The sequence below is a fragment of the Lissotriton vulgaris genome, chromosome 9, assembly GCF_964263255.1.
Source record: "Lissotriton vulgaris chromosome 9, aLisVul1.2, whole genome shotgun sequence".
Taxonomy (NCBI): Eukaryota; Metazoa; Chordata; class Amphibia; order Caudata; family Salamandridae; genus Lissotriton; species Lissotriton vulgaris.
Genome location: NC_141697.1, coordinates 199038992 through 199049612, shown reverse-complemented (window position 1 = coordinate 199049612; position 10621 = coordinate 199038992).

Genomic DNA, 10621 nt, shown 5'->3' with positions numbered 1-10621 from the left:
CTTCCGTGTCTCTAATGTCATGGTACTACAGTGCCATGGCTATGCACTGTAACTATGTTGTATTCTGTTTATATTTGCCTTGGTATTAGAATGTTTGTCTTCAAATACTGGGAGCTGTTAACCTTATTTCTTCATACAATAAACCTGGATTATTAATCTACATTGCTGTGCCCAGCTGCACCCTTTGTATCTGCATGAGAATACTACACTGGCGTAGTCGGCAGCTATTTAAGAAAAAGAAGGAAGACCTATCAGCCTCAACATCTCATCATCACCCATTTGAAAGGAACTGTGCTGCATCTCATTTTGGTACTGGGAGCTTTCGCCGCGTGTTTCCCCTTTTCCTACCTGGGGCTTCAGAGTCGACGGGGGCTCATCCCTAATTTGACTCTTACAGACTTTAAAGTTCTTTTGGCAGAGCGGAAGCGGTGCTGCACATTAAAATGCTCCGGAGCTTGTTTTATTTCTATCAATGATCAAGAACGCCTATGTTGATGCTGCTTGTGTGGCTTAAAGCTCAGCTGTTGACTGTGCTCCTCTCTTATATGCTACAACCCTGCACCTCTTTCCATACATCCATTAATCTGGGAGCTAGAGTGGATGCTGCTATTTTGTCATCTTTTGGTATCCTTCAATGATTTGGAGTGCTTAAGCCGATGCTGCCAGCATTGCTTAAAGCTCAACTGTTGACCATGTTACACTCTCAAATGTTATGGTCCTGCACCTCCTTCTACACGACCAATACTTTGGGGGCTAGTGTGAATGCTGCTTTTTTTTACACATTATGTTGACTAAACATTCAACTGGCGTTTCTACTATTGCTTGTGTAGATTTGAAATCTTACACAAAGGCGTTCTTTTACTTGTCTTGGGCTGCGAGACGTTTGGAATCCTTCGCCGTTCTATGACAGCGTGTACGCCTTTGTGCTGTCCTCCATCTTCTCGTCATTTGCGCTCCACACTGTGTTCTTGCTATTTGCGACCCACGCTACATTCTTGCTGTCTGCACTCCATGCTGACTTCTGACCCTTCGTGGCACTTTTTTTTACGTTTCATGGCACCACCCCCCTTTTGTACCATTATTTTGGGTTCAGCACACCGTTCATGTAACTATATTGCGTGTCAACACTGTGTCGCACGCCCACAGTATTGTGATTCTTCCTCTTCATGTTTGTCCTGACGTCTATTTACTTTTCTGCAAGACGTCCTACACTTGGTGTTTTCACTTTCTGTGAAGTGTGTTTTTGGTTCTCAAACCTGAAGCTCGGTATTTCTTCAACGGCAATACTTATGTTCAGTTTGTTTTCAGCTGCTCGCAAGGTAAGCCTCGCCGGCACGTCAGTGACTGGCACACCTTAAATTATTTGTTGCGTTTTCATGCCAGTTGATTCAGTGATTGGCACACTGTTATTTCAACCTCTACATCTTTGAGTGTTCTTGTATGCCAAATCTGTGGCACACACACATTACTGTACTTTGTTTCATTCCGTATTTTTCATTTTTATTTACCAGTGTCATTTTTAATTATTGCTTACATTCTCTGTTAATACTTTTAGCAGTCATGCAAAATCTTCTAGCGTCCCCCTTTTTTCTTATGTCTCCGGTGAACCTACTATCAAATGGAAAAAGTGGAAAAAAGTTTTGGAACGGTATGCAAAGGTTTGTGGGGTAAGCCTAAGTGTAGAGGGAAGAACATTTCTGCTGTTGCATTGTCTCAGATCAGAAGAGCAAGATGTTTTTGATCACCTACCTGAGCTGAGTTATGCAGAAAGCAAGGTTTTATTTTGAAGGTTTTATATAGCGCTAGCTCCACCCAAGGGTATCAGAGCACTTTAAATAACAGAGGTAATATTCAGGGAAGCAGCAATATCAGTGTACGCAAAACAAATTATGCTTATTTAAGCTTGCCAAACATTATCTACCTAAGGTGAGCACCATACTTTAAAGGTACCAGTTTGTTAAGAGACATCAAAATGATGGTGAATCTGTTGAGACATATGTTACTCTTCTTAGAAAACTTGCCTCTTCTTGCGAATTTGCTGAATTACTGGATGAGACGATTAGGGACCAGTTCAGGCTGGGGTGTAATATTGTATAAGTTTGTGAAGATCTGTGGTTAAGAGATAAACCGTCTTTAGACGAAGTGTTACAAGAAGAAAAAAGAATTGAACATTCCTTAAAGTGCGTTGATACTTTGAAAAAGTTTAAACAAGTCTCTGTTCAAGTTGTCAAAGAGGAGTCCAAAGTTGTATCTAAAACCGATAGTGTGGTTAAGCCAAAAAAAAGTACTTTTTTCCCAAGTGTTTCAGATGCAACAAAATTTGACATTTTGCCAATGATAAAAAATGTCCTGCCTGGTTTGTGATCTGTTGAAAATGTAAGAGGAAAAGACATCTTTCTGTTCTGTGTAAAAGCAAGGGTTCAACATCAAATATTAAGTGTGTTGAAACTGATATCTCTGAGGAAGACTTTGTCTGTGGACAAATTAGTCCAGATTGATTCTGCTTGGGAACGGAAGTCTTTTCAATTTGACACAATTCAAGTAGAGGGTGAATCTACGAAATTTTTGTTTGAATCAGGGGCAAAAATGACCATAGTCTCCAATTCCTTTTATCAAACCAAACTTACCTGTAAGATTTTACTTCTTGAACCAGACATACGCCCCTTGGCCTATGGTGGTGAGCCCATACCATTATGTGGGTATTTTTGGTGTCTCATAGAATATGGTGGGCGTTATGTTTCCAGTAAAGTTTATGTCTTGCAAAAAGGTGACAGCATCATCAGCTGGTTTCATCAGGGAGACTTAGGTGTTATGCTAGATCCCAGTAGTTCATGTCCTATCATTCTAAAACGTGATGTTCATTCTGTTTCTATCAAGTCTGATCCTGTTTCTGTTAAGTCTGATACCACTGTTAAGACACATGTTAGACAAAAATTTCCAAAGGTCTTTAGAGAAGGTCTTGGTTGTCTCAAAGATTTTAAATTAGACATTCCCTTACGCTCCAATTCTCAACCCTCTTGCTGTAAAGTTAGAAATGTACCGATAGCCGTGAGGGAAGGGATGAAGAGAGAGTTAGACAACCTCAAGCCTGGAGGCATATTTGAAGAGGTTACTGATACCGATTGGCTTGCTTCGGTTGTGGCAGCACATAAGCTCAACAGGTCACTTCGTTTGTGTGTGGATTTGAGGTAACTTAACAAGTGTGTGGTGGTGGATCTCTATCCTCGTCCCAATATAGCTGAGTTGTTAGTGTTGTTAGGTGGTGCCAAATTCTTCAGTTCCTTTGAGTTTGTGTCAGCGAATCACCCGCTTTAATTGGCAGAAACCTCAGGGGAATTCACCTCCTTCATTACTCCATTTGGAACCTTCAGATTTGTTTGCATGCCCTTTGGTTTGGTGTTGGCAGCGTCCATATTCCAACGTGCAATGGAGACTGTTCTCAAGGGTTGTGAAGGAGTTTGCATCTGTCAAGACAATATCCTGGTCTTTAAGAAAGACAATGAAGAACATGGGTGTCGTCTTGATGATGTTTTGTGCAGGCTTGATGGAGCCTCACAGTAATATTGGAGAAGTGTTGTTTTGCTACTTTTTTGATTCAGTACTTGGGACACACGATATCGGGGAATGGTATTGCTCCCAAGTCTTATCTTATAGACTTGATCTCTCGCATGCCTCCTCCTTCATGCAGAGAAGAACTTATAAAGTTTTACGGGATGATTGAGTATTACAATAAGTTTGTTGCGGGTTTTGCTGAGCATTTCATGTGTATGACGGTACTTTTAAAGAAAGGTACAGAATTTTAATGAGGCAAAGAGTGTGATCTTGAATATGTTTCTCTCAAGAAAAGGCTATTTGATGCTCCTAACCTTAAAAGTTGTGATCCCTCCAAAACTTCCATTATTACCACTGATGCTAGTCTTAAGGGTATAGGAACTGTGCTCCAACAGGATGGTAAAAATGGTATGCAAACTATTACATTTAACGGACCACCTTGCTTTAGACCCACTTCAAACTCGGAAACACCAAACCCAACCTATGGAGGAGTCTACCAGTGTAGAGATTATGCCTAATCCAGTACATTTGCCTCTTGTCCCTACCACAAGCGTCATAACTCCCTTACCTAATTCTAAATCTGTGGATAAAACCCTGCACTCTATTAGACAGAATATCTCTGACCCTACAAATAGCCAAAGACCAGTAGCCAGAGAAGATGTTATTGCACAAACAGTCTGTCATAGAACGAGCATTGGACAATACCCTAGACCCATGGTAAATCTACCCCCTGAGGCCACACCGTTCGTGGCAGTACTGGTAAATGTGCCAAGCCTAAAACAAGGAGAATCAGAAACTCAGTTAACCCTCATGGAAAATGTAAAGAGTTGGTGCGACAATAATTGCTCAGGACCCAATGACATCTCTGCATCTATAAGCTTGGCGAGAAGAGTAACCTGGTTGGGGCCGACTGTAAAACGCTTTTCCGATGACTGTGTTATTATTAACTTCAGAAACCCACATGTCTGCTCAAGGTTATTTTTGGACGCTACAAACATTACTCATGGGCAAATTCGTGCGGTTCCATTAGGTTTCTTCTACCCCCGCCCTGCCCATCAAATCCCCCTGTTGTCTAAAAACATTAAGATAAATACCCCACGTCCCAATGTGCATCTAGCTAACTGGGCAACTGAACCATTAAGCTCCCAACTATCCCAAACAAATAATTATCCTGTGACCTTGTCTTCAGGCCTGGAACTAAGAAACAGCTTTGATGTCCTAACTAACCTCGATGCTAACATCTGACTGTCTAAGCAGAAGGGGGTGGAGGATCAGCTCGCTAATAATACTGATACTCGAAATGTGAAACTAATGTCATGGAACATTTCTGGTCTTCAAGCCAAAAGGGAAGACACACTTTGGCTGGAAATAATAAAGCAACACGATGTGGTTTCTCTACAAGAAACTTGGGACACTGAATGCAATTTTTGGGTTGAAGGCTACACATCTTTCTTTGTAGCTGCACAAAAATCGTCTAGGGGTAGAAGCAAGGGAGGCCTTGCGCTCCTAATCTCTGTAAATCATATGGGGGTGATGAAAATGTTAAATGTTAACTCCCCCAACTGTTTAATAGTGGAGGTTTTGAAAAATTTGCGGGAAAAAATCCTTTACGTAAATTTTTATAATTCCACAGAGGGTACACAAGGTAGCGAAAACATCATCATGTTGACAGATTTTTTAAATAATTATAAAAGGAGTCAATCTACATTTGTTCATTACATACTTCTAGGTGATTTTAACACACATATATGTAATCTTAATTGTTATTATGATGTTTGTTTGGAAGATGATTATTTGACGCACCCGCACTTTGAACATTCTGCAAAAGGGGGAGCCCTAGAAGAATTGCTGATAAATTTAGACATATCAGAACCCGTGTTTGCTAATACTAAAGATAGAGTAGCAACTTATAGTGCCAGGGGTAGCAACACCATCATTGATTTTATCTTTGGGTCTCCCAGTATTCTCAAAAATGTCATTTTTTATAATGCAATGCAAACGGCATTTAGTGACCATAATCCGGTCATTATGGAATTAATTAACTCAAATCCTACCATAATAAACACTGGACCACACTCAATTTATCCCACTGTGATCCGGGCTCATGATCAAGGCAGACGAGTTAAATGGTCTAGAATTATTGCCGATGACTTTTTTAATGACCTGTGTGACAAAGTAAATCTAGAATTAAACATCTGCAGAGACCCACTGACATCCGGAGGGAATGTTATTAAAGCCTTTGAAGTAATTTGCACATATGTTGCACAGGCTCTTACGTGCAATCCTAATAACAAGACACATAAAGCGCAAGGGTGGTTTAACGCCGATTGTTCCAAGGCACATAAAAACTTACTGGAAGCCTTGAAATGTACAACGCGTAACACAACAAAAGTGTCAAAGCTCAGGAAGGTATATAAAATAACGACTGAGGCACGCAAAAGAGAAATTAAAGATAAGGCTTGGGAATCACTATATGATAAATTAACACTGAGGGACAGTGCTAAGTTTTGGGCTATAGTGAATTGTCCTCTGTTTAACGGCCGAGACAATGATATACAGGAGGTTAACATTACCGAGAAACAATTGCTGGACCATTTTGAAACCATCTATGGCAGTAAGATTCTTATAACTCCTTTCACCCCTACTGAACTTATAAATTCAGACACTCCACTAAAAATAACGGTGAAAGAAGTACAAAATGCCATAGAAAACACGGCTGGCGGAAAGGCCCCTGGCCCGGACGGGGTCCCCGCCGACATGTTCAAGACACATTCTCATGTGTGGTCTGTGGTCCTCGCAAATGTTTTTAACTTAGCCTGTATGGATAAATCTAACATTCCTACCTCTTGGTCACACTCGATTATTATACCAATTTTTAAGAAGGGCCAAAGGGGTGACCCAAGGTGCTATAGACCGATATCGTTGCTCGACTCGTCATTTAAGATTCTAGGCAAAGTCATTTTAAACAAAATTAATAAGTGGGAAAAGGAAAATGAAATTTTATGCAATACCCAATATGGATTCAGGGTGGGGAGGGGTACTGAAGAACAGTGTCTTAACTTGTACATGACTATATGCAAATATACTATTGCTGCGAGGGGGTCAATCCATCTAGCATTTATGGACTTGTCCACAGCGTTCGATCTAGTCAATAGGTCGAAACTGTGGACAATACTTTTAGAGATGGGTATGGACCCTGCTTTGGTAAATTTCCTAGCCTATTTGCACAGTGATTTGACCGCATCTGTTCGTATGTCATTAGATGGTAAATGCACCGCTGGCTTTAGATCAGCCAGAGGGGTAAGACAGGGGTGCATTTTAGCGCCCATGTTATTTTCACTGTATATAAATTCACTGTACTCAGTTTTATCTACAGCTACATCTGATATACCTAGTATGGGTGGGTCCCCTCTGCCCGTACTGATGTATGCCGATGATACGGTTCTCATTGCCAGAACCCCTAATGGGCTACAGTTGCTCCTTGACAGTTTCGGGTCCTTTATGCAGAAATTGGATTTGGTTGTAAATATGGAAAAGTCTCACGTAATGTCAATCGGGAAAGGAAAATACAACACAAAAACCCTGAGATGTAACGGTGCGACACTGACTAAAGTAAAAACATTTACATACCTTGGTGTAATTTTTGACAATTTAGGCTCCTGGACCCCCCAGATTACTAACAAAGCGTTGGCCATACGAAGATCTTTTGCAGCCATTCTGAGCTTCGCTAAGAGGCTGGGAGGGAAACCAATTGAAGCTATTCTTTCCCTGTACAGAGCCAAAACTCTGGCCCTGGCCAGATATGGGGCTGGGATTTGGGGTCATAAGGATCTAGACCCAATCCAAAAAGAGGAGAATAGGTCTATGCGTTCTCTACTGGGCCTACCACAGTCCACCCCCTCGTTCTCTGTCCTTACGGAATTGGGGCTAGGTCATATTGAGGATGCCCTTAACTTGGCACCACTACTCCTTTGGGTGAAAGTATGGCTGAACCATAGTCTGTCCTTAAATCGAAAAATTATCACTGACTGTATGGGGAGAGACAGAGTCAAGGATATTAAATGGCTGAAACACATTAAATCCCTAGCTATACTATTGGGCCGCCCAGAATTGTACAGTCACCCGGAAAGGCTTAGTAAAGATGACCTTAAATGGATTAAAGTCCAATTTTTGAACTTTAGAAATACTCAGCGGGAAGCCATAGAAATTGAAAAATCTACAGTAAGGGCACATTATACGGTAATCTCTACCATGACCATCCAGCCATACCTAACGGTAGTTAATAGGCCATATCACCGCTGGCTATTGACGAAATTCCGTTTTAATCAGATGCATCTTCTTTTAGGTGAATATCTAAAATGGAATAAGCCAAGGGATAATGCCCCGTGTAAATGTGATGCCTTTAATGACCAAGATCTGATGCATTTTGTATTTTTTTGCCCCTTTTTTGTTGAGGGGAGGAAAAAATATATTTTACCACTTCTGAGGGACAAGGGATTCAAGCAAGTAAAACCCGCGCTGTTGTTTTTACAACTTATGGAGACCCCTATTGTTATGTTTGGGGTTGCCAGCTTTCTGGTAGCGGCAATGCGTGCCAAACGGAAAAGAATATTGAATTCTACAATGATGGAAAGAGTTTTGGATTAGCCAAAACTGGATTGATTAATTTTTGCCATCATGAGCTGTTCATTTTTTACCCTGCTGTGTCTAGACTGTCAGTAAGAAGTGATAAGATAATGAAATTAATATACAATCAAACTGATGATTTATAGGGTATTATGTATTTTTCCAAACGTTTAAATTGTCCCTGACTATTGCCCACACAACTGTTTTAACTGTTTTTATCTGTTTTTATCGGTTTTTTAACAATTGTTTGTAAATTAGAAAGTATCAATTGTGAATGTATGTAGTATACTTTTATGATTTTAATTAATCGAATAAAGTATTTTTGACTCTGACTCTGACTCTATTACATTTATCTCATGAGGCCTCAAGGACACTGAGTCACGTTACTCTGTGATTGAGCGTGAAGCTCTGGCAGTGTTCTGGGCCATCTGAAAGCTTGGGAAATTTCTTTGGGGGACAAACTATTTGGTTAAAACTGATCATAAGCCTCTATGTGAGACTTTAAAAAAAAAGGTCTAGATTTGGTCTCTGGAAGAATATATAAGTGGGTCACAGCTCTTCAAGAGTATGATTTTCATATCAGATATATCCCAGGGGTGGGAAATTGTGTAGCTGATACTCTTTCGAGTCTAATTGTTGATGGTTCCTTTGAGGATGACTCTGATGGCGAATGGAGTATGAGTGATGTTCAAGTCTGTCCAGTTGGAGAGACTATTATTGACAAAGACCAATGGCGCCTCAAGTTATCGCAAGATCCTGTCTTGTCTGAAGTGATAGCTCTTATCCCGAATGGTTGGTTCGCTAAGAAACAAGCTTCTGAGGAGGTTCAAAATTTTAGGGAGTCAAAGATGAATTGGGTGTGTTTGATGCGATGCTTGTACGTGGAACACGCCTTATACCTCCTCTTGGAGTGCTTAGCGAATTGCTGGATTTAGCCTATGAGTCTCACTCTGGTATGTCTAAGACCAAGGAGAGACTCCAATCTTCTTACGGGTGGCCAGGCATGGATCTGTGTGTAGAGAGTCTAATTAGGGACTGCATGGTGTGTGCTATGAGTGAGAAGTCAAAATGTTTGAGAGTTCAACCAATTGTTATTAGGGAACTTCCATGTGGCCCTTGGAAGGAGGTGGCTCTGGACATTGTGGGTCCAGTCAGCAAACTTTTATTTTTGTACTCCTGGACTTATTTTCTAGGTGGCCAGAGATACACTTTACCTCCAGTATAGAGACTGTTCAGGTGATCACATTTTTGGAAGGTCTCATTGCCAGAGAGGGTTATCCTGAATCTATCCTCACAGACAATGGGATCCAGTTAGTCTTGAAGAAAATGGAGACCTTTTTGAAAAACAGGGGCATTAAACACAAGAAGTGCTCCCTTTACCACACAGAAACCAATAGCATGGTTGAGAGGTTTAAACAGGGTGTTAAAGGAAACCCTTTCCTGGGCCAAGAACTCTGGACTTAACTGGAAGGAGCAAGTTCTAAAAAAGGTAGAAAACTACAGAGTAACTCCTCACAGTTCTACTGATCAGTCTCCTTTTGTTCTCTTTAAGGGAAGGGCTCCTTGCACCTTAGTTGAACCCTCATGGGTTAGACATCTTGAGGAGTCTGTGCATTCATCCTCTCCTCAAGAGTCTACTATGCAATGGCGCAAGAAGGAGTAGAACAAGTGTTGAGCCAGAAAGTTACATTTTGATTCCAGGAAATCCACTAAAGAAACAGTGGTCAAAGTTGGTGACTTGGTGGTTATCAAGCTTCCGGTTCCCAAAATGAAATTCTCTAAGCCCATACGAGTGGTTAAGGTTTTTGAGAATGCTGTAAGGACTCAAGACCACAGGATTTGGAATTTGAGCAGAATTTACGTGTGTACTGATGCAAGTTCAGATAAAGAAAGTTCCTCTGGACCTGTTTCTAAATTGTTTGTTACCCCACGCATTTCTTCTAGGGTTGTTGTGAAACCTCATTATTAAAATGACTATGTTTCTTAATTATTGCATTTTATTGTTTTTTTATTCATCTTTTCTCTTTATGTTTACGGGGGAAGGTGTATGGCATCTGAGACTTCCTTGTCTCTGATGTCATGGTACTACACTGCCATGGGTACGCACTGTGACTATGTTGTATTCTGTTTATAGTTGCATTGGTGTTAGAATGTTTGTCTTCAAATGTTGTGAGCTGTTACCTTTAGGGGTATATTCACAAGAACGTGTGATAACTACTGCAAGAGCAGCATAACACAGCTTTCAACATCACAGGCTATCGCTGGAAAATATGCTGTGTCAACGTGGTATTCACAACACAGCAGTAGCATGCGATAGTCTGACAAAACTGCGGACAATGTCTGCGATACAACCACCTCGATGGAGACAAAACCACAAGACCAAAAAATTTAATTGGCCAAAGCGCAATGAGGAAACAAGCCATAAGCAGTGCCAGGCTGGCCA